General features: G+C 39.6%; 1 long non-coding RNA gene across 1 annotated transcript; it reads left to right on the forward strand.

The window, feature by feature from the left end:
- Nucleotides 1-202: 202 nt before the first annotated feature.
- Nucleotides 203-1,981, forward strand: LOC127794654 (uncharacterized). The gene is made up of 3 exons (XR_008021704.1): nucleotides 203-989; nucleotides 1,232-1,316; nucleotides 1,627-1,981. It is a non-coding gene; the product is annotated as an uncharacterized LOC127794654 (long non-coding RNA).
- The last annotated feature ends 23,490 nt before the right edge of the window (nucleotides 1,982-25,471 follow it).

Here is a 25,471-nt window from a genome sequence, read left to right on the forward strand (position 1 = left end):
TGGTGTAGCTTGGTGGTATAATTTAAAGTCTTGGGAGGGTCCAAGAGCAATTATAGAAAATCCTAAAGTGTAATTAAAATTCCTTAAGGGGAATTAATGTGAAATTGGGGGTCAATATGTAATATATATTTATATATATTTACGTATGTACGACCGAGTGTGAGGAGGAAGCTTCCTTGAAGCTTCCTCACGTGTTGTCTCTGTATATTGTAATGAGAGAGATGGCCGATTGCAGCAGAGAATGAGAGCAGAGTCATGAATGTTCGAGAGGGAGAGGGAGAAGAGCTCGGGAGGGAGAAGCCGAGAGAGAAAGCGATCGGGAGATCGCGAGAGATCGAGAGAGAAGAAGTCGGACGAGGTCTGGCCAGGGACTCGAGCAGCATCCATGGATGCAGCGGCCATGGCTGGCCAGCCATGGAGGTCGAGCAGCGCAACCAGCAAGCGGCGGTGGCTGGGGAATGAGTTGAGGCGGCCGGTGGGTCTTGCGAAAAGCAGCAATGGTGGCGGAGGCTACCTGGTGCGGCGGCGAACGTAGCTGGGTCGTGCTTGGAAGGCCTGGCTGAGACGTTGCAGCGAAGGCTGCTGTCGACAATGCTGTTGCAGTGGCTGACGGCCGGTGGTGGCAGTCGCTCGATAGTGGAAGCAACCAGATCAGCATGGGCGTTGGCAGCAGCGACAGACGACGGTGCCAAGCCTGGCAGCGGCTTGCGCAGGCAGCGCTCAACGAAGAAGAGAAGAAGGAGCAGGAGCTAGGCGCGGTGGAGAAGAAGACCAAGGAAGAAGGAAGGAAAAAGAAAAAAAAGAAAAAGGAAAATGGAAAATAAGGAAAATATGGAAAATTCCAGAAAAATTGGAGAAGTTTCTAGAAATTATTTTGGGACTCATGGAACGTGCCGGAAGCTCAAAATGGAGATTTGGGCACAAGAGAGCAGTATAAAAAGCAAGGCCGGTATGGGCATTTGGCTACGTTTTTCCCTAGATGAGTCGAGGTAAATTAATATTTCCTTCCCAAATTATTTACATTAAGCAAGTTAATGTAGAATAATTAATTGTTGGATTAAACCCTACACGGGGTTGTTTGGAAAATTATTGATGGCTGGTCTATGCCGTAGTTGGTATTATTTTATTAAGTTTGTTGATGTATGATTCTGATGGTGTGTATCAAAGTTGAGGGCATTGGTTTAATGCCGGATGTTAATGGAGTTGGGATTTTATGTGTGTTTGTCTCTAGGTTCGACCGGGAAGGTGGTGATCCTAGAGGAGCTCGGAGTTCGGGCTAGAGTTCTCGTCGAGGCAGAGATGAGGCTTCGAGCCAGGTAAGGGACGGCCCCATGTGGAGGCGGCCTTGCAAGTTGGTAAATGTGTTTGATAATGTTTTTATGTTGCATTTGCATGTAGTGGTTATATCTTGTGTGATGCAAGACCTAGTGGACCAATGGCCATATGGAGGACTAGTGTGGTAGGGGCTGATAGGTTGATGCCTCAAACCTTAGTGGGTTGTGAGGATGACTGGACCTAGCCTCATTTGCATGCATTTGGCATACATAAACATGATTATATTCATATTTACATGCATTGCACCCTTACTGAGTCTTTATGACTCATGAGGTTTTACCTCATGCGTAGATGATGCAAGTCCAGATGCAAGCAGGGATGGTGCCGGGAGGCTGTTATGGCAATTAGCTTGTTGCCTGAGATGTGTTGTTGTGCAATCTCCTGTAATTTTTATATGTATTCATGTAATTGAATGTAAACGATATTGAACACTAGATGTATTTAATTGTTGAAATCATCGTAGTGTGATAAATGATTGTGAGATTGTTCATGGAATATGGCTTAGTTGGTAAAGCCAAGTTTCGGATCGAGTAAAGATCAGCGAGGTATGTTCTCATAAATCCCCAATACTCAGCGAAATGTTTGTTATGCTAGCTTTGTGCCTGGTCACCTCTGGCTTGCTATGGGGCGAGTTGAAGAGAGGTGAAGCTCACTCGGGTTTCAGGTCTCGGTCCGCTGAGTTTTTCTTGTTTAAATTGAGACCGATTCCTGAGTGGAGCGAAGGGAAGGATGAAGCCTAGTTCCCACCTAAGGCGTTTCCTGTTAAAACATAGTCCAACCCTTCAGTTGTGGTTCGTCGGGTGAGTAATCCGGTCGATTATTTATCGGTGACGCCCGTAAATGGGAGCGGGTCGTTACAATTCTATAAGGTTTTTAGGTGTCAATGGAAACCCTAGTGGCGACTGTGTAAAGTCATCATTTGACTTGTGGTCACCATAGTATCTTGTGTGTGGATTCGTATACTTTGACTCTATTATGAAAGCATCCAGTAAAGGGTGTGAACTCGGTGGTAATTGGGTATGTCATGAAGCATACAAAGGTTGTGAGTGATCCAGAAAGGATTCATCAACCCTTAATGGGAAAATGTCTCTTGGGCTCCTTTGATAAAAGGTAACTGTTAAATCTGTGCACAGTGTGAATTTGATTTGAGATTGGATCTTAAATCAAATACTCTTAAAGTTATCCTTTGATATATCAAATATAGAAACACCAAACTTAAAAGAAGTGACACCTAATCCAATCCTCTATTTTGTTTAGACACTTTAAATTGATGAAAGAATAACATTAAATATACATTATTGTAGCCTCTATAATGCCCCGCCTCTTCAGGGCCTTATATTATGCTAGGATTTTTTTTTTTCTTTACATACACGAATCATACTAAAATCCTCAACATACCCATATAAGATTAACATTCCCAAAATATAACTAAGGAACGGTAAAGTTAATTATAAACGAAAGCAGAATCAGAACCTCATGATCTTGCAAATCAATACATAAATAGATTCATACATATTATTTGTTCAACATAACATTACAATAATAGTTAAAACCAAATAAAAAAACCAACTAACTAACTAGTCCTAGCCCTGGCATAGGACCCACAACAACTTCCACCATGCTCACACTTTGATCACTCTTTTGCCCTTCTGATCGCTTGTCTCACCTGGAATGTGGAATATTCCAAGGATAGATGTCAAACATTAAAAGATGAATATTCTAAAAGAGGGTTAAAATAACATGAATGAGTGATGCATAGACATATATAATATCAAATACCCTAGTGTAACTTCTTTAGAAAACTAGCCCAACAAAAAACCCTAGGCAGTAATCCCGACTTGCACACAAGGGAATGAGATACTCCTAAACGTTGTTCCAGTAATACCCTTGAAGAATAACGGCTACATTATCAGGGTGACATCCTATCCCATGCATGAGTGTCAATATGCCAACAATATCAAGCCACGTGAAGAATTAGGTCTATTGATAAAACAGTATATGTATAGATCTGATAAAATGCTCACAAATTACATATTACTTAGCAACCCTCGAGAATAGCATGCATATATAAGAAATCTCATTACGTATAAGCTTTGGGGGTAAACCACTCACATTTGAACAAAGCACATAATTTCTCAAACAACGTACCCACCCTCGTTTTTTATGCCAATTGTAAAGACCCGATCTCACTTACGGGCGTTACTAGTGAATAATCTACTAACTATTCACTCGCTAAGGCAATAATGAAGAGACGAGCTATGTTTCAATAAGAAAAGTCCTAGGTGGGAACTAGGATTCGCCCCTCCCTTCTCTTCACTTAAGGATTCGGGAAAAATATCAAAAAGACCTCGCAAAACAAAAGCCGAAACCTTGGTGAAGCGTCACCATTCTCTAGCTCTTAATGAAGAGCCACGGATGACCTTTCCCAGGATTCGGAAAAAATAAGCAAATCACACTCACTTTATTTAACTATGGCACAAGGACTTAATTATTAGAAAATAAATTTGGCCCAACTATTAACCTATTTCTCATTTCCAAATTCCTTAAAAAATATTTGGGTTAATCTCCCTTTGAAAAATTTAAACAATTTGTCCTTAGCCAAACTTCCATTTATTTACCAAAATACACCAAATTTCCAACCTTTAGGAAATAAATTTTTGCAACTCAAAACATCAATTTATTTCCCATCCATTTTCCCAAAATTTAAGGAAAATACTCATTTATTTTATTTTCCAAAGATAGGAATTTTTGTGAAAATGCCTCAAAATTTATATTACTTTAATAAATATTTTGGAGGCTCGAATCCACCATTATTTATTTTTATAAACATACTTTAATTCCAAAAATTCCAGAATTAAGATAATTAAATAAAATAAATAAGAAAAATGAAACTGTAGCAAGTAGGGCGGCAACAGCACCAGTTGCGCGCCTTAGCACGCGGCAGTGCGCCGACCGCACCTGCCGCACACCAGCCGTGCGTGCTGGGCCAGCTTCTGCGCGCACACCGCCATGCCAGCCCAGCAACCACCTACTTTTTTTTTTCTTAAAGCCATATTTTCTAGAAATTAAATATACCCCAATTACCTTCAAAAACATCAAAGTTTTTCCTCATTCACCCACATTAAACATACATGCACATCAACCAAAATATACATTAACTTACACTACACAAGCAAAATACATACAACTTCACCTACATTTTCCTTGCTCCATATCCTTCAACCCTCCAAAATACTCTTTCCTTTTGAAGATTCCCCACCTATAAAGAGGTCAAAGGACCTTATGAGCCATTGCTCAGTAAGGGTGCCATGCATAAGTAAATATAACATGAGAAAAGCATGTAATGCAAAATGCAATGCAACAAATGGGTAGTCATCCATGCCCTCATAACTTCTATAGGTTAAGGCACCAACCAACCTGTAATACCTAGTATTTAATATCAAGAGTATTTTCAAAAATTACGGGTCAAAATGGAATTTACCATAGTTTCAAGCCATAGTGTAATATTCAAAACATAAACGAAAGGTGAGGGTCGATGTCAAAGTAAGTCAATGAAGAAAAAATTTCCCAAATAAGTGATATTTGATAAAACCAAGATATTCGTGAAGGTTTGAGGTAAAAAACAAGAGATTAGGAGCATTCTAGAAAAAGTGCAGATTTTGTAAACTGCCCGAGAGAGGTCTAATCGATGATTTTTTCAGAAATTCTCGAGGGAAATGAATAACTTAGAGCTTATGGGCAGTCAAGGAATTAATGAGAAGGTTAGGGGCATCAAGGATTGGGACAAAATGCAATTGGAAGTTTCTTGGGAGCAAAACTGTAAAAAAATGAAAAATTGGAAGTGTGAAATCGACCGCCGCACATGGCTATCGGCCAGCGGCCTTTAGACGTCGGGAAGGTCGCCTGGAGGTGCTAGAGTAGTCTCCAGGTGATGATGGTTGCATTGAGGGTTGCTATTGGCCAGAAGAAGCCGAGACATGTGCATGCATGAACTTACTCTCATTTTTCTCATAATTTAGGGCTAGATGATCGACTTTGAGGCTAGATTTGGGGCTTAAGGGATAAGAGAAACCAAGATTTGGTGAAAAATCGCGTCGAAAATGGGTATAAAAGGGGTAGATGGCCAAGAGTTTAAAATCAAAATTGAGTGAAATTACTCTCATTTTGGAAAGAATCGAGCAAAGAGGATAGAGGGCTTTTGTTCTTTAGGTTGTATGAAGCATTTCTGGAGAGTTTGGGAGAGTTTGGTGCGTGTTTGATAGGGTTTCAGACCTTTTGCCAGGAAATCGGGCTTGTAGGAGCTGAGGCCTGCAACTGGCTTTTAAAGCCTTTTTCGGTAACTACTTCGATCGTTTGAGGGTGCCATCATGGTCGCCTCTTCGAGCACTTTAATCCCCTACAATCAGATTGAGCATCGAAGACCATCGTCAACCGTTATCGTCGGAGAAGACAGCCCGCGCATGTGCACGCATGAACTCCAGCCTCACCCACGCACAAGTGTGTGAGGGTGCGTGAAGCCCAAGTTTTCCCTGAAATTATTTTTATAATTTTTATAAAATTATTTTAGGAGGGTTTATGCAAAAATATTTGAAAAAATTGGGTGTTTGGTATTTATTATGAATTTTCGAGGGGAACAAATGTTTGAAAAATAGGAAAAAATAGGGAAAATTTAGGAAATTATGGGAAAAGTAGAAATATTGATTTCTATGGTCATAGTGGCCAACAAGAAACGACTGGACCGTTAAAGGAAAAGGTTGGACGTTTTTCGAGGTACGGCACATTTTTCGAGATGAAAACTGGACTTTTCCAAATTGAGGTGAGTGGTCTAATTCCAATCTTACTGTTGGTTGGAAGTGTCTTGGTCTGCGTTTAGTGAGTTCAAGTGAGCAGTTTTACCCTCCCAAGCTTAGGTAGCATATGATTGAACCAATTCAAGTGAGCGGTTGTACCCTCCAAAACTCGGGGTGTTATGCATAGGAGTTTTACTTATGTACTTATGGCATTGTATGCATAGTGAACATGTGGATTATTGCATCAAATTTTTTTACTTATAAATGAGTCAGTGCATGGCGTGTGATTTTTCATATCATCGGGGTATTGATTTTCATGTCGTTGTTATGTCCATGGAGGACGAGATGGGGTCTTCTTGAGAATGGGGCAAGGTTAATCTAGGTGAACGAGTGACATGGTAGGGCACTTGAGGATTAACTATGTCGCGGCAAGGTCAACCCCAACGGTGTGTGAAATGGATTTTTTAAAGGAGGTTGAGTATGTCAGGAAGATTTCTCAAGTTAGACATGTTATACGTTGTCCTTGTTTGTTTATGCCATGCTCGTTATATCTTTCATTCATTTAGTAAATTGTTTCATGCCATCACTTAGATGTTTTATCATCTAACCTGGGTTATACCCCTGGAACATTCAACATTCCAGCCAAGGACTGCTGCGAGGGCAAGGACATGGCCAGTTGAGGGCTAATGGTGCTTAGTTTGTTAGTCATTGTATCCCTTTGGAGGCGTTAGTATTTATTTTGGTACATGTATGAACAGTTGTATGGTGGTGATGTTATCATTTGGTAGACTGTAGTACGTATTTTGTTATGGAAATACTATGTAAGAACCTTGGTGTTTTGATGTTAATGTATCCGTTGTGTTATAATATGTCTTATTTAGTTTTTAAGATTATTGGTCTTGATTAGTTAAACAGGCAAGGCTGGGGTTCTCGGGATTCTATCTGCATGTGAAGATTGTTCTTGAAATCACCGCAGGCGCCGGCTATTGTATGTGTCAGGTGTTTAATCTGCATGTGAAGATTGTTCTTATGGCACCGGGCATGGTGGACTTGAAAAAAAAAAGATTCTCGGAGATTCCCTTATAGTGACATGCCCGTGTAAGGCGGGGTGTTACAATTGGTATTAGAGCCCTAGGTTAAATCCCAAGGATGGTTAGGCTAGGTTATTGAACTTAGCATGGTTAGAACTGTTGAACGAGAACTTAGAATAAGGTTATGGATTCTAAGAGACATATGAAAACTTTAGGAAACACATGTTCGAGGTTTCTGAGTAAAATTTATGTGTTATTAGCAAGCAATGGTGGATCAAGTGCTATTGACACACTGGGCGCAAAGGATCGAAGCCCGAGGGAACCACCCCGATGAGGATGTGATTGTGTTTCTGAACGCGATGGAGGAAATCATTGACAATGTACCTCCGAGCTACCGACAACTAATGGATTTGACAGATTTTCAGATCGACTACCTGATCGGTATAATGGAAGGGGAATGGAAAATGTATGCCCAGTGGATATGGGAGCATGTGGATTTTCTACCCTAAGCGAATTCTGAGCAAGGATTCGGGATCAGCATGGGAAGCGGCACGAGGAAGCCATGGACAAGGAGAATCAGGAAGATGGCGTTGTCGAATTTAATGTAGAGGATGATGTCATCAACATCAGTTACGATAAGGAGTCCCAAGAGGATGACAAATGACCCCCAGTGGAATTTGACGATGATGAGAACCACAAGGAGTCGTGGATCTAGAGGCCGAAAGATTAACTAGAAGGGGCCAAAGGGATAGCTGAAGAAAGGAAAAATAAATATATAATATAATAAGATGTTATGCTTATTTCCTTTTCTACTATGTTAAAGTGTTATGTTTTGCGGGATACTGTTAAGAAATAAAATTGTCCCTCCTTGTAAAGAAATGATCTTGTCTTGTGCATAACTCCTTTCCGTGATTCACTTCAGATGGTGAATACACGAAGACTCCGAGATGTAGCCCACGATGGAAATGGGAGGAGAAAGGAAAATAATCCTGGAGATCAGGGCGATCGCAGGAATCACATGGGAGGAAATAGAATATATGTAGGGGAATCAAGCTCTAGCGAGGATCGGTTCGAGCGAATGGAACGATTCCTAGAAAACATGCTAACTTATGTTAGTCAAGAGCCCACCTAGCACATGACCACATCATTGGAACGGTATGACATTTAAGGCCCCTTGTATTCTGTAATACCCGGTATTACATGGTATTGAAAAATAAATAAATCTTGATTATTTTGGCAGGACCTCGGGTGGTCTGGGAAGGCCAAAAGTCGATTTCGAGAAATTAATTAATAAAATTGCCGAATTGACGGTAGGGAGTGCCTCGGGACTTGGATGTCTAGGGAAGAGGGCATGAGATTGGTGAACGTCTTGAGATGAGGCTAATGACACTGGTGGCGGTCCGACCGGGAATAATTTTTGGAATAAATTCTGTATAAGCTCGAGTGGGTGCCAATACCGAATGGTCATAGGGGACCTCCGGGAAGCTGAGGGGACCCTAAGGGTGGTCCGATTTGGTGAGTAAGACAACCCTAAAGCATTTTCGGGTCAAATAAAGGTCTCGTGCAGGCGCAGGGACGAAATTGGCTTTATCGAGTAAAGTCGATTATTAATTTTTAAAGAAATCAAGTCTTGGTGTGGTTTAAGGATAATTAAATTAGGCTTGGAGGCCCCAAATGATATTATCAAAATTCCTAAGTGGAATTAAGGGTTCTCAAGTACAATTATTGGAAAATTGGAGGGATTAATAAGTAATTTACTTGTTTATATATATATATATATATGCGGGTGAGTGAGTGCTGTGGAACATTTCAAATTTTGAAATCAAAATAAAAAGGGGAAAAGAGCTCGTGAGATCAGAGGAAGAGAGAGCTGAGAGAGAGATGAGATCAAGAGAAAGCATGGCTGAGAGAGAGAGAGTAATGCGCAAGAGAGAGAGAAGCCAGCGGAGGTAGCCGGTGGTGGCTAAAGCGGCTAGCGGCCATGGCCGACACTGAGCAGAGCTGGAATGGCTGTAGCAGCTCAGTGATGGCGATTGCGGGCAGTGATGGAGGCCGAGGCAGATGTGACGCGCGAGCAGCAGTTGAGGCAGTGGTCAACGACAGTAGAAGCAGCGGCTGGTTGTGGCAATTGCAGAGTGCGCAAGGAGGCCAACCATGGCTGCTCGCGGCGAAGGCAACTGAAGACAGCGGGGGCACTGTTGTCAGGGGCTGCCGGCGATGTCGAGCTGCAACGGTGGGGGCCGGCGGAGCCAAGCAGCGTTGTGCGCCCCGTGGAAGAAAAAGAAGAAGATTAGATGAAGAAGCAACCACGGGAGTGAAGAAATGAAGAAGATGGTGAATAGTGGAGAATGAAGAAAAATAAAAGGAAAAATAAAGAAAAGAAATAATGGAAAATTGGAGGAAAAATGATAGAAAATTCTGAAAAATTCCAGAAAAATTGGAGAAAGTTCTGGAAATTAATTTGGGGCTCAAGGAGCGTGTCGGAAGCTCGAAATGAGATTTGGGGGCAAGGTTTGCTGCCAAGGAGGCAGCGCCAGTATCGGTGTTTTTCAAAATTTCTCCTCCAAAAAATTGAATGCAGGTAAATTTATAATTTCTTTTCAAGTATTTGAATATTGTTGGGATGTTGTGGAGATGATGCAATGTGTATAGATGGTTGGTTTATACCATTGGTTGAGGTTGATTGGAAGTTGTGGTCGGATATTGTGCAGTGTAGGGAAAAAAATATAGGCCCTAGGTTAATGCCTAATGTATGGTTGGATTTTTGTGTGTGCTTGCATCTAGGTTTGACCGGGAAGACGGTGATCCTAGAGGAGTTCGAGGTTCAGGCTGGAGTTCGTGCCGAGGTAGGAGAGGCTTCGAGCCAGGTAAGGGATGGCCCCATGTGGAGGTGGCCTTGCAAGTTAGTAAATATGTTTGATAATGTTTTTTATGTTGCGTTTGCATGTAGTGGTTAACACTTGCGTGATGCGAGATCTAGTGGACCTATGGCTATATGGAGGACTAGTGTTGTGGGAGCTGATAGGTTGATGCCTCAAATCTTGGTGGGTTGTGAGGATGAATGGGCCTAGCCTCATTTGCATGTATTTAGCATACATAAACATGGTTATATTCATATTTACATGCATTGCACCCTTACTGAGTCTTTATGACTCATGAGGTTTTTCCTCATGTTGTAGATGATGCAAGTCTAGATGCAAGCAAGGATGGTGCCGGGAGACTATTGTGGCAACTAGCATCATTGCCCGAGATGTGTGGATGTATTCTCCTGTATTTTCTTATATGTATTCATGTGTTTGAATGTAAGTGTATTGAGCACTAGAGGTATCTAGTTGTTGTAATCATAATAGTGTGATAGATGATTGTGAGTCGGCGTGATGTATATGTGGCTTTAGCTGTTGAAGCCAAGTTCAGACCGAGTTAAGATCAGCGAGGTATGTTCTCATAAATCCCCAATACTCAGCGAAGTGTTTGTTATGCTAGCTTTGTGCCTGGGTCACCTTTGGCTTACTATGATGCGAGCTGAAGAGAGATGAAGCTCACTCGGGTTTCGGGTCTCGGTCCGCTGGGTTTTCTTGTTGAGTTAGGACCGATTCCTGAGTAAAGCGAAGGGAAGGATGAAGCCTAGTTCCCACCTAGGGCGTTTCCTGTTGAAACATAGTCCAACCCTTCAATTGTGATTCGTCGGGTGAGTAATCCAATCAATTATTTACCAATAGCGCTCGTAAGTGGGACCGAGCCATTACATGTTCAAAGGGAGGACTTGCGATGATCCGAGCTCAGCCAAGTACTGGCTCAAGAAGACGGAGAAATTACTTCAACACCTCCAGTGCAGCGATGAGGAGAAAATAAGGTGTGCAACCTACACATTGGAGGAAGAAGTAGGTGGGGGTGGCAGTCTACTGAGCGTTCTATAATAAGATCTCACCGAGAACGCGAGGATGAAGATGAGGATGCGCCAATCTATACTTGAGCAAGATTCAAAGAGGAATTTAACAGCAAGTAATTTCCTAAGAGCTAGAAGGAGGAAAGGATATGGGAGTTTATGAGACTCAAGCAGACTGATGAAATGTCTGTGAACCAATACAACAACCGACTCACTCAGTTGATTAAATACGTGCCCATGTACGAGACTGATGAGAGTCAGAAGGAACAAAAGTTCATTTCAGGGTTACAAGTAAGTCTCCAACAAGTCTTAAGCGGGTGGGACATTGATACCTACAAAGAAGCGTTGCACTGAGCCCTAACCATTGAGAGGAACTTGACGCCTGTAAAGATAATCAAGACTAAGGAAGGGAGCAAGGGTGGTAGAACAAGAAGCGCAATGACTTAACCTAAGGATGAGGGGAAATGTCCTCGATGCAAGAGGAAACACCCTGGGAAAAGATGCGTCGTAAAATGCTATGGATGCGGCGAGGAAGGTCACATCGGGAGGAACTACCCGAAGAGTAAGGGAACACCCCAAGTTGGGTACCAAGGAAAGATTGTGTGCTACAATTGCGGCAACCGAGGCATATCTCGCGAGAATGCCTGAAAAGGCAAAAGATGGAGCCATCAAGTGGAGGAGCGCAGAACGTTCGTCCAGGCCAAGTGTACAATCTGACTTGTGAGGATGTTGAGGCTGATCCTATAGTTATTGAAGGTACACTGTTCTTTTCGAATATTCTAGTTCATGCTTTAATAGATCCAGGTGCTACGCATTTGTTTGTTTCGCATGCATCGGTAGAAAGTCTAAAGCTAGAACCTAGAGAATTGGGTTACCAAATGGTAATAGCTACCCCTATAGGTTTGACCCTAGAAACTACAGTGGGTGGCCAGGGATGTATTGTCAATATGGGAAGGGAAAGTTTCAAGGTAAACTTAACGGTATTAGATATACAAGATTTCGACATAATCATAGGAATGGATTTCCTATCAATACATGAGGCTAAAGTGGATTGTAAAAATAAGTTGGTGAGCTTACATAAACCTAGCGGAGAATGAATTTTGTTTCAAGGCCAGGGTAGAAAAAGTAAGAGAAAACACAGCATGACTTTGCAAGCATTGCGATCATCTAAATCTGAACCAAGTAAGAAAAGTCTCGAGTTGGAATCAGTAAGGGTTGTGAATAAGTACCTTGAGGTTTTTCCTAAAGATTTACCAGGATTACCTCCTTATAGAGAGATCAAGTTCTCAATAGACCTTGTACCAGGTATGTACCCTATATCTATACCTCCGTACAAGATGGCCCCAGCTGAGATGAGAGAATTGAAGGAGCAGTTACAAGACTTGACTGACAAAGGATTCATTGAACCAAGTATATCACCTTGGGGAGCTCCGATTCTATTCTTTAAGAAGAAAGATGGTACCTTACGGCTGTGTACTAACTACCGGCAGTTGAATAAGGTAACCATAAAGAATAAATACCCTCTACCTAGAATTGAGGAACTGATTGACCAGCTACAAGGAGCTAAGGTATTTTCTAAGATAGACCTCCAGTCAGGGTACTATCAAATGAAGATTAAGATGGAAGATGTACCCAAGACCTCTTTTCAATCTCGATATGGTCACTACGAATATTTGGTGATGCCATTCAGACTGACAAATGCACCTGTTGCATTCATGGACTTGATGAACCGAATTTTTAGACACTATTTGGATAAGTTCGTGATAGTGTTTATAGATGATATCTGATATACTCTATAAGTGAAAGCGAGCATGAAGAACACTTAAGGATAGTAATGTAGACCTTAAAGAGTCACAAGTTGTACGCCAAGTTCTCAAAATGTGAATTCTGGCTTACTCAGGTAGCATTTTTAGGACATATAATTTCTACATAAGGAATAGTTATCAATCCAGCAAAGATTGAAGCAATTCAGAATTGGCAAGCACCTAAGATAGTCGAAGAGATTCGAAGTTTTCATGGACTAGCTAGATACTACAGAAGATTCGTGGAAGGATTCTTAAAAATATCTGCTCCACTTACCCGATTGATGCAGAACGAAGTCAAATTTGAATGGGATGAGAAGTGTGAGCAAGGCTTTCTAGAGCTTAAGGCACGATCGACTACGGCATCGATCTAGCAATGCCAACGGAGTCGAGAAAGTATGTGGTGTATAGTGATGCTTCTGGGATAGGTTTGGGATGTGTTCTAATGCAAGACGAGAAAGCAATCGCTTACGGATCCTGATAACTGAAGAGACATGAGCGAAACTACCCAACTCAAGATTTGGAGTTAGTAGCCATAATCTACACCTTGAAATTGTGGAGACATTACTTATATGGATCATAGTTTGAGATTTTTACAGATCACAAAAGTTTGAAGTACATATTCTCTCAAAATGAGTTAAATATGCGACAAAGAAGATGGACGGAGTACCTGAAAGATTACGATTGTACGATCTCCTACCATCCAGGAAAGGCAAACATAGTTGCAAACGCTCTTAGCCGAATAAGTTTAGAAATTGTGAATAGCATGATGATTAAGGAATGGACAATGATCGAAGAGTTCAGTTATCTGACAGTGGGAGTTAATCCTAAACCAATCAAAGGGTATTTGGCAAATCTGACAATTTAACCTGATGTGGTGAATCAAATCAGGTCAGCTCTTCAGACAGACGCAAGAAGAAATCAACGGATAGACGAGAATGATCAAGTAAAGACACCAGAATTCAGTTATCATGATGGTATACTTTAGTTCCAAGGAATGACCTACATGCCAAAAGATAAAGACCTGAGGCAAATTATCTTAAGAAAAGCTCATCGAGATAGGTAGACCGTACATCCAGGGTCCACAAAGATGTATAAGGACCTTAGGGAAATTTATTGGTGGCCTAGAATGAAAAAGGATGTGGCACGGTACAAAGTGCAATGCGATACTTGTCAGCGTATCAAGATCGAGCATCAGCGCCCAGGAGGAATGTTGCAACCTCTGGACATTCCTGAGTGGAAATGGGATCACGTCACTATGGACTTTGTGACCAACCTACCTCGAAGTCCCAAAGGAAATGATGTTATTTGGGTGATAGTGGATCGATTGACCAAGTCAGCACATTTCTTGCCTATTAAGATAGGGAAACTGACTCATGCTTTAGCTTAGCTATATATTGAATAAGTAGTTCGATTACATGAAATCCCTGTAAGCATAGTATCAAATCGAGACCCACGATTTACATCAAGATTTTGGGAAAGTTTCCACAAATGTATGGGAACACAGTTGTAGCTTAGCACAACTTATCATCCCCAGACCGACAGACAGTTCGAGTGAACAATTCAAATGCTTGAGGACATGTTGAGGGCATGCATCTTGGATTTCTCAGGAAGTTGGGAGAAACATCTACCACTGGTGGAATTTGCTTACAACAACGGGCACCATAGTAGCATTGGAATGGCCCCTTACGAGGCATTGTATGGGCAAAAATGCAGAACACCACTCTGTTGGGTAGAAGCCGGAGAAACGGGATTGATTGGACCTGAGATAGTGCAAGCTACTGCTGAAAAGATCAAGAGAATACAGAAGAAAATGAGAACAAGTCAAAGTCGTTAGAAGTTGTACGCCGACCAACGAAGACAAAATTTGGAATTCTCAATCGGCGATAAGGTATATTTAAAAGTCTCTCCGTTCAAATCAATGATTCGAGAAAAAAGGAAAGGGAAACTAAGCCCAAGATATATAGGTCCTTACGAAATTTTGGAGAAAATTGGGTTAGTGGCTTACAGATTAGCTTTACCTGTGACATTATCAAACATCCACAATGTGTTTCACGTGTCTCAACTACGAAAACACGAGCCGAATCCTACTCAAGTACTTCAAAACGAGACCATTGAGATACGAGATGATCTAACTTACCCTAAAGAGCCAGTACAAATCTTAGATCAAAGATATCAAGTCTTAAGAAATAAGGTTATTCCGTTGGTAAAAGTACTATGGAGCAATCATGGCAAAGAAGAAGCTACCTGGGAACGTGAAGAAGAGATGAAAATTTCTTATTAGCATTTGTTTAATTTTTAGAGTTAGTGATTTCAAGGACGAAATTCCTTTTTATAGGGGGGGATGTAATACCTAGTATTTAATAACAATAGTACTTTCGAAAATTACAGGTCAAAATGGAATTTACCATAGTTTTAGCCCATAGTGTAACATTCAAAACATAAATGAAAGGTGAGGGTCAATCTCAAAGCAAGTCAATGAAGGAAAAATTGCCTAAATAACTGATATTTGATAAAACCAAGAGATTCGTGAAGGTTTAAGGTCAAAAACAAGAGATTAGGGGCATTCTAGCAAAAGTGCAGATTTTGTAAACTGCCCGAGAGAGGTCGAATCGATGATTTTTTCAAAAATTCTCGAGGGAAATGAATAACTTGGAGCTTGTGGGCAGTCAAAGAATTAACGAGAAGGCTAGGGGCATCAAGGATTGAGAGAAAATGCAATTGGAAGTTTCTTGGGGGGTTAACCAGCCAGTTGCCTCTGGACATCGGGAAGGTCGCTTGGAGGTGCTAGAGTAGTCTCTAGGTGATGATGGTTGCATTGAGGGTTGCTATTGGCTGGAAGAAGCCGAGACATGATTGGTTTTAATGGCGGAGGTGACTGGTGTTTTGACCGAATTTTTCAAGGCATTTTTCTCATAATTTAAGGCTAGATGATCGACTTGGAGGCTAGATTTGGGGCTTAAGGGATAAGAGCAACCGAGATTTGGTGGAAAATCACGTCGAAAATGGGTATAAAAGGGGTAGATGGCTGAGAGTTTAAAATCAAAATTGAGTGAAATTACTCTTATTTTGGCAAGAATCGAGCAAAGAGGATATATGGCTTTTGTTCTTTGGGTTGTAGGAAGCATTTTCTGGAGAGTTTGGTGTGCGTTTGATAGGGTTTCAGAGCTTCCGTTGGAAAATCGGGCTCGCTGGAGCCGAGGCCTGCAACTGGCTTTTAAAGCCTTTTCCGACGACTACTTCGGTCATTTGAGGGTGCCATCGTGGTCACCTTGTCGAGCACTTTGAGCCCCTACAATTAGATCGGGCATCGGAGACCATCGCCAGCTGTCATCGTCGAAGAAAAAGGCCGGAGAAGACATCTAGCCTGTGTGCACGCGCGGACTCCAGCCTCACCCACTCACCAGCGCGTGAGGGCGCGTGAAGCCCAAGTTTTCCCTGAAATTTATTTTATAATTTTTGTAAAATTGTTTTAGGAGGGTTTATACAAAAATATTTGGAAAAATTGGGTGTTTGGTATTTATTATGAATTTTTTAGGAGAATAAATGTTTGAAAAATAGGAAAAAATAGAGAAAATTGAGAAAATTTTGGGAAAAGTAAAAATATTGATTTCTATAGTCATAATGGCCAATAGTAGACGATTGTACTATTAAAGGAAAAGGTTGCACATTTTTTTAGGTACGACACATTTTTCGAGACAAAAATCAGATTTTTCTGAATTGAGGTGAGTGGTCTGATTCCACTTTTACCCTTGCTTGGAAGTGTCTTGGTGCACATTTAGTGAGTTCAAGTGAGCGGTTTTACGCTCCCAAGCTTAGGTTACATGTGATTGAACCAATTCAAGTGAGCGGTTGTACCCTCCAGAACTCAGGGTGTTATGCATAGGAGTTTTACTTATGTACTTATGGCATTGTATGCATATTGAACATGTGGATTATTGCATCAAATGTTTTTACTCATAAATGAGTTGGTGCATGGCATGTGATTTTTCATATCATCGGGGTATTGGTTTTCGTGTCATTGTTATGTCCATGGGGGATGGGATGGGGTTTTCTTGAGAATGGGGCAAGGTTAATCCAGGTGAACGAGTGACATGGTAAGGCACTCGAAGATTAACTATGTCGCGGTAAGGTCAACCCCAACGATGTGTGGAATGGATTTTCCATAGGAGGTTGAGTATGTCAGGGAGATTTCTCAAGTTAGACATGTTGTACGTTGTCGTTATTTTTTTATACCATGCTCGTTATGTCTTTCATGCATTCAGTAAATTGTTTCATGCCATCACTTAGATGTTTTATCATCTAACCTTGGTTATGCCCCTAGAACATTCATCGTTCCAGCCAAGGACTGCTACGAGGGCAAGGACATGGCCAGTTGAGGGCTAATGATGCTTAGTTTGTTAGTCGTTTATCCCTTTGGAGGCGTTAGTATTTATTTTAGTATATGTATGAACAGTTGTATGGTGGTGATGTTATCATTTGGTAGACTATATTACGTATTTTGTTGCGAAAATACTATGTAAGAACAACGGTGTTTTGATGTTATTGTTCCATGAAAAATAGGTTGAGAAAAATGAGAATTTTTAAAGAAAAAATAAAAAGGCTTGCAGTAGTGTGCCACAAGCTCACTTATGGAAAAGGGTTTGCCGCAAGGGCCTTGCGGCAGTGTAACACGAGCCTCCTTTATGGCAGAACCTTGTGGCAAGAGCTAGTGGCGAAGCCTTGTGGCCAGAGCTAGTGGCAAAGCCTTGTGGCGAAAGAGCTAGTGGCGAAGCCTTGTGGCGAAAGAGCTAGTGGCGAAGCCTTGTGGAAGAAGAGCTAGTGGCAAAGCCTTGTGGCGAAAGAGCTAATGGCAAAGCCTTATGGCGGAAGAGCTAGTGGGAAAGCCTTGGGCGAAAGAGCTAGTGGCGAAGCCTTGTGGCAAAACCTTCTGGCGAAGCCTTATGGCGAAAGAGCTTGTGGCTAATCCTTGTGGCGAAAGAGGTAGTGGTGAAACCTTGTGGCGAAAGAGCTAGTAACAAAGCCTTGTGGCGAAAGAGTGAAGGCGAAACCTTGTGGAAAAATCTTACGGTGAGACCTTGTGGCGAAGGGAAATCCTTGCGACTAAACCTAACAGCGAAGTTAAAGCCTTGCGGTGAAACCTTGTGGCAAAAAATTTGTGGCGAGAGCTAGTGGCAAAGCCTTGTGGCGGAAGAGCTAGTGGCAAAGCCTTGTGACGAAAGAGCTAGTGGCGAAGCCTTGTGGCAGAAGAGCTAGTGGCAAAGCCTTGTGGCGAAGTTGCTTGTGGCAAAAAATCCTTATGGCAAGGCCTTGCGGCAAAGACTTGATTGCAGCCACACACATTGAACATGGTTCATTCAACAAACGACATGTGTCAGTACCGAGCATGCTTGAGAATTATGCCCTATAAATACCCAACTACAGGACATTGAAAATGACTTCCAATTTTGGTAAAATCTATACACTTTGAATGCACATTTACTGTTTTCGTGAATAGTCATTGAGATTCGAAACTGACTTTGGCATCGGAGGGTCTTCGTGGGGGAAGATTCCCGCGAGCCTTCTAACCCATTTTCTGAGCATCAACAGGGTTAAATCCAGTGAAACTAGCAGCAAAGTCAAATCCTTAGGGCAAAGCTAACGGCAAAGCCGAATCCTTGCGGCGAAGCTAACGGGCAAACCAAATCCTTGCGACGAAGCTAGCGGAGAAAGAAAAACCTTGTAGCAAAAGCTAGTGGCGAAGCCTTGTGGCAAAAGAGCTAGTGGCGAAACCTTGTGGCAAAAGCTAGTGGCGAAACCTTGTGGTGAGAGCTAGTGGCGAAATTCTTGCAGCAAGTATCCTAGCGGCAAACTCCCTTGAGGTGACCTCTCTTACGGCAACCTAACTTCACCCGACACCGAGCTCGAGTGGACCCCACATCACAAATTTTAATTGTTGTATTTTGACAACAACAGATGTTAATGTATCCGCTACGTTATAATGTCTCGTTTAGTTTTTAAGATTATTGGTCTTTATTAGTTAAACGGGCAAGGCTGGGGTTTCCAGGATTCTATCTGCATCTGAAGATTATTCTTGAAATCACTGCGAGCGCTGGCCATTTTATGTGTCAGGTGTTTAATCTGCATGTGAAGATTATTCTTATGGCGCCGCGCGTGGACTTGAAAAAAAAAAAAAGATTCCCGAAGATTCCCTTATAGTGACACGCCTGTGTAAGGCGGGTTGTTACACAACCCTTCCCACAACACTAGTCCTCCATATGGCCATAGGTACACTAGAACACAAACCATGCAAATGTGATCACTACATGCAACTGATACATAAGCACTTACAAATGCAAGCAAACCCCACCACTTAGGGTCATCCCTTACCTTAGGCTTCTTGAAAGCTTCTAACCCTTGCTTCAAGAGACTTTCTCACTTCCAACCCTATGAGGAAAGCATAACAATATTAAGATCTAGCAAATACAAGACTTAAAATAAGAAGACCCTCTTACTTTCTTTCCAAAATACAAACACTTACATTGGCTTATCACTTTTCCTCTTTCTCCTTCTTTCAACCTCTTCACATGTGGGAAACATTGAACTAAATTCTTATCTCCCTATTTATAGCAATTCCTACTCAATCCATGACAAAACTCAAGACTTCATCTTGGCCCTTGATTTTCTTTGATTTGAGAGACTTAATCTCAACCCTCCAATACAAGCACAATCCTTGTGCTTTGGATAAATTTAATCCTAGCCTTTGATTTAAAAGAAAACTAATCTCCACTCTCTAGAAAAAACACAATCCAAGAGACTTAGGATCTTTAAATCCCATTCCTTGATTTCCTTTGGAGGTTAAATCCTCACCTTCCATTATCTTTCCTCTTGAAATTATCCTACCCATTTGGCAATCCATGCCATTGGTAGGCTTAAATCCCAATCATTGGATTCCTTCAAATTTCAAGATTCAATCTCCACCATTGGATCAAGGCTTCAATTCCCAATATTACCTAATTTCCAAAATTAAGAAATATTGACTAATTTCAAGATTGACTATTTTCAAAAATTTCTTATTTAATTTAAATCCTCTAGATTTTCAAGCATTTAATGGTGAGTAATTACCATTTCTTTTTGATTTATTTCAATTCCCCTTAGTCATTACTCCTAATAAATGCAAGAATGGCCCATTTTCTTTTCCTTTTTGCATTTATTTAATTCTCTTTTATCTTGGACCACACATTGTCATGTGTCACTCTAAGACACCACACTTGGCTTCCAAGATTTAATCTAAGCCATCCATGTGGCATCACCACATTAATTCACCAATTTAGGGAAAAATCAATTATTTCCTCACATAATTGAATATTCACTATTTTTCCTATTTTTCATAATTTAATTCTCTTATGGAATTCCACTCCAAATTACTAAAAATGTCATTTGTAAATTATTAATCCCATTTATCTCTACATAAATACAAAAATGGGAAATTAATTCACTTCCATACTTAATTCCACCTAGAAATTATTTTCAATTTACCAAATTAGCCTTTATTGGACTTCACTATTCAAATTACCAAAATGCCCTTCTCATAGGGCACCATTATTTTTAACGATCCTTCACTTTTTTAAAGGCGTTTTCGGTAGTTTCTCACTTCCTTTCTCAATCTCTTAACACCAGCAACACGGGATGTTACACCAAACCATAGAAATCACTCAACCTTGAGCCTCAACTTACCCTGGGCATCATAATTATTCAAAGAAATTTAACATTTATTTTTTTATAATTTCTTCATATTTTCCTCTATTTTTTTTCCTATTTTTACCTCGATAAATCCAAAATAAATACCTTCTTTAACATTTTTTCAAAATTTTTTAACACCAAAATTCATAAAATAATTTTCTCAAAATTCTAAAAAAAATTCAATAATTACCTATTGGCCATGCGTCCTCACGCGTCCTGTGCATGTGTTGAGAGTGAAGGCTGATGCGTGTACTTCACGCACCTGTCGTCTTCTCCAGCTCCAGTACACTAGCGATACTGGATTTTGCTTCTACCTTGCTCTACACCCTGAGTCGATCACAATGGTATACCTTGATGCTTAAAACAAACACCAGAGTTGCCCAACCGGTAGTTTGAAAGTTTGACCGAAGTTATTGTCTCGTTTTCCGACGACCCTTCGAAACCCACTCAAACCTACATGAATGCTCACCAAACTCTCCAGAAACACTATACCAATTTCAAGGAACAAAAGCCCATTATCCCTTTCCCTCGATTCAACCTTTAAATCCTTTAATTTGAGCTTGAAACTTTTGAAAACCCTCAACCCCTTCGACCCCTATTTATACCCATTTTTTGAGTCTCCAAACGTCCAATCTTGTCAAATCCTTGGTTTTTAATGCCTCTACCTGCCCTAGATCGACCCATAACCTCATTAAATGGGCTCTTCTATCAATTTACAGAGACCAAAATTCCAACCATCACATGGCCAAAATTTTGGTCACATCGGCCGTCGATGTGGCCAATTCTTGGCCAAGGACCGGTTATGATAGACTAGGCCTAGCCCTAAACCCCCCCCCCCCCCCCAACAACTCTCCTCGAGTCTCCCATGGCCAAAATCGATGATGGGAGAGGTGGCCAGAGGTTGGTAGTGTTCACGCTGCCAGTCTTTTTGAAAATTACACTTTTGCCCCTATAAGTTTTAAAATTGCATTTTAGGCCTTTTTGAGTAACCCCTTGAGTTTCCAAAAATTCCATTTAGGCCCACAAGTTCTAGACTCTTCATTTCATACCCAAAAATTTAGGAACGTCTTTTTGACCTTCCTCGACAAAATTCAGAATTTATGTTTAGGCCCGAACGCACAATTGGGTCGTGAAATCTTTTATTTTACCGCGAAACCACTTTAGGGTTGTTCCTTGCGTGCAATTTGAATCCTTACAGGGTTCTGTTGACTTTTCAAAAGCCCTTTACGATAATTCGATTTTTCAGCCTGAACCATAGCTGTACTAAAAACTGTCTCTGATCCGATTTCTGTCAACGCTAAAAATCATGCCTTGAGCTGTTCATCAATGTTGTACCCTTTTTCGCAGGTATCTAAGATCCAGGGCATTCCCTATAGTTGATTTGGTTTCTTTTTTGGGCTCTTTTGATACCAATCTCCATGAAATTTTGTATTTCTCTCAAATTACTTATTCCCAAAATAACCCAAAATTTCTGGGTGTTACAGCCTCCACTGAAAGGTTAGTGATCGCTATTGATCATTCTACTAATTGGGGGTCTTGATGGATTGATAGATCCCGCTTAAGGTCTATGGTTTTTTTAGGAAAAAGAATCATTGCCAACATATGTAGAAGCCTAATAGGTCACACGCAATAGGATAACATGATGAGGTAATTGTGGGCTCGATAGGTTTTGTGAGTAAACCTAAGTGTAAGAGATGGAATTTCCTAAATATTAATAAGACTAATATTAAGGAAATTAATGTAAATAATGCTCCTAATAATATGGGATTAAAGTCACTTAATGTCCTTGGCAAAGATGCAAACCCTAATTTGGATATTGATCCTTATTGGGCTTTAGGGTTTGGTGACTTTTTAGTCCAAATTATTAGTTAATTTTATTTACCACTTACACTATTAGTGGCTGGTTTAAAATTTTTAAATAAAGCCAAGCCTAATGGAAGAAGGGCTATACTCATGGGCTTTAGCCCACACAAGCTAGGGTTTTCATTAAGACTCTATATATACCCTTGTTGAGAGTCAAAAATTAATGATCTTATGATTTCCAAAATTGTTGTGAGTGTGATTTTCATCCATACTCAAGGGTAGCCTCTTGCCTCCACAATTCCACCTTCCCCATTTAGCTAGCACTCCACGATACTGATTAGTGGTTAATTTTGTAAAAAATTTGTTATAATTATACCTTTCTTTTAATCTTAAAAATGGTTTAAATTAGATATTAATATATATTTTATGGTTATATGCAAGTTTAAATTGAAAAATAAATGAAATGAAATTTTAAAGTAAAATTTAATAATAATAATAATAATAATAATATATAAAATTATATATAATACATATACATCATTATATGCATGCATGTAATATATATATATAATATAATCTAATATATATATGTGTCATGTGTAATACATATATATAATATATAATTTATTAATAACATTAAATTATTTTTTTTTAGGCATAAAGAAATCAAGCCCATGAAAAATTAAAGTCCATGAAGAATTCAAATCCATGAAGAAATCAAACCCATGAAGAAATCAAGTCCATGAAAAAATTAAAGTCTATGAAGAATTCAAGCACATGAAGAATTAAGGCCCAATTTGAGCAACCCATGGAAGATATTATTTGGAGAAGGCCCAAGGATTATTTTTAATCCTAATGAAGATTAAAAACCAATTTATAGAAATCTATTTTTATTTTTTATGTGAAAGCTTTATCAGGTGTGTTTTTTAGCTAAAATCCATTTAACTATTAGGTGGATATTATAGCTAAAATCCATTTAACTTTATGAGTGCTTTATTAGGTATGTATTTTAGCTAAAATCCATTTAATATTAGGTGTGTATTATAGCTAAAATCCATTTAACTTTAAGTGTGTGAGTGCCCATTAGATATAATTATGTCTAGTTAAATAATTGAAATTGTGTGGTTTGTATTGCATCTTGTGGCCTATAAATAGATCACTTGATTGCATTTGTAAGTGTGATTATTATTCTTGAATAAAAGTTTAGTTGTTTCCTTATAATTCTCTCTTTGAGAATTGTTCTTGTTCTTTCTCATTTTCTTTAGTACTTTCTCTTATAATCTTACTTCTTTTTTTTCTTCTTTTAAATTCTTATGTCATTTATTGTCTTTTAATTATTCACCGCCTAAATGGCCGGTTAGTTTATGCATTTAAATTCCTGTAATTTTAATTCTTGTCTTTTAATTATTCACCGCCTAAATGGCCGGTTAATTTATGCTTTTAAATTTCTGTAATTTTAATTCTTGTCTTTTAATTATCCACCGCTTAAATGGCCGGTTAGTTTTTACTATTTTAATTCCTGTCATTTAAATTCTGTTATTTAAATTACGTCATTTAAATTTCTGTCAATTAACTTTCAAATAAAGATGAGTAGCTAAATCTAATCTTGGGTTAAGGCAAGGACAGTGTCCAACGCCAATGATTCCCAAAGAAAGTTGCGCTTTAAATAAGTAACATTAATTTAAATTTCAGTATGAGTGTGTATTAATTATTGAAAAATCACTAGGTTTGGATTGGAGCGTAAGCCTAACTTAGAGCTTTCATGCCATGTATGAGAGTTACTAGAACTGGAAACGCTATCATACCCAAACCCAGATGATTAATTTAGTTGTTTTGTGTATTAATTGCAATTGGATTTATGGTGGTTGCTTAAATTAGAATCCCGCATATCATGTATGGGGATTGCTTAACCTAGAACTATCATCATCTCTAATTGCATTTAATAACAAACCCTCATATCTGAATTAAATTAACGTTGCTAATCTTTTATGCTAAAATTTGGGAATCAACGGGTTGGTACTGAAATTGTCTTAACTCAAGCACTATCCAAATTCATATTTTTACGTTTAATGTTTATTTCAATTTCTGCCTTACTTTATTTTCTAGTATCTGTTGTCTAAAAAAAACCCATAAAAAACCTTGTTGCCAATTTGTCCAAATACGTGTGCGTGTGTGTGACATTCTTTTTCTTTTACCATAAATAAATCTCTCAGTGGACGACCTGGATTCATCTAGAAAATATAAATTTAAATTTGGACTACAACTGCACTCGTACACTGTCGAGTATAAACCTCTCACTAAAATAAAAAAAATATAAAAGTTTTATTATGATTTGTTTTTATTGTGTTTTAATTGCAGGGTGAGAGTGCAGTCAAATTTTGGCGCCGTTGCCGGGGAGATTAAGGCAAAAACAAAAACAAAATAAATAAATAAATAAAAAATAAAAGAATAAGCATCTCTTGATAAAATCGGTAACTCTATTTCTCTTTTACTTTATTTTTGTTTGTGCATTGTATATGAGACTGAGATCGGGTAGAATTTTGAAACAGTATTTTTATATCATTCTGAGTCTTTACCTGCAATTGGATTGTCAACTTTACACTCATGTCTCAAAATTACTACAATCTGTCTGCACAAGATACTTATCATGATGAAAATGATCATTTTGAATCCGATTTGTCTAGACCTCTTAAGGATTATCTATACCCTCTTAGGCAAACCACTTTTGATTTGCAACCAGACACTATCCATTTGTTACCCACTTACCATGAAATTGAGGTTTGGTGTGTTGTGTGTGAAACTTCAACTCATTCGACGGATGACTGCCCTATAATACTTGCTTTTAAGGAGGTATTGTATGGTTAATCTAGTTACACACACACACACAACTATGAGGGAACGTATTACCAAAACCATAAGGAAAACTATCATTCGGACTTTAATGCATATCACCCTAATTCACACTTTCATCCAAATTTCTCATGGAAAAATGATTTTGTAGCCCAACCACATGAGCACTTCCTTTCCCAGCCTCAATCATTTCAAACGAATGAAGGGTCTACATTCGATGCATATCAACCCCCTCATGGGAGTTCATTAGAA

The sequence above is a fragment of the Diospyros lotus genome, chromosome 1, assembly GCF_014633365.1.
Source record: "Diospyros lotus cultivar Yz01 chromosome 1, ASM1463336v1, whole genome shotgun sequence".
Taxonomy (NCBI): domain Eukaryota; kingdom Viridiplantae; phylum Streptophyta; class Magnoliopsida; order Ericales; family Ebenaceae; genus Diospyros; species Diospyros lotus.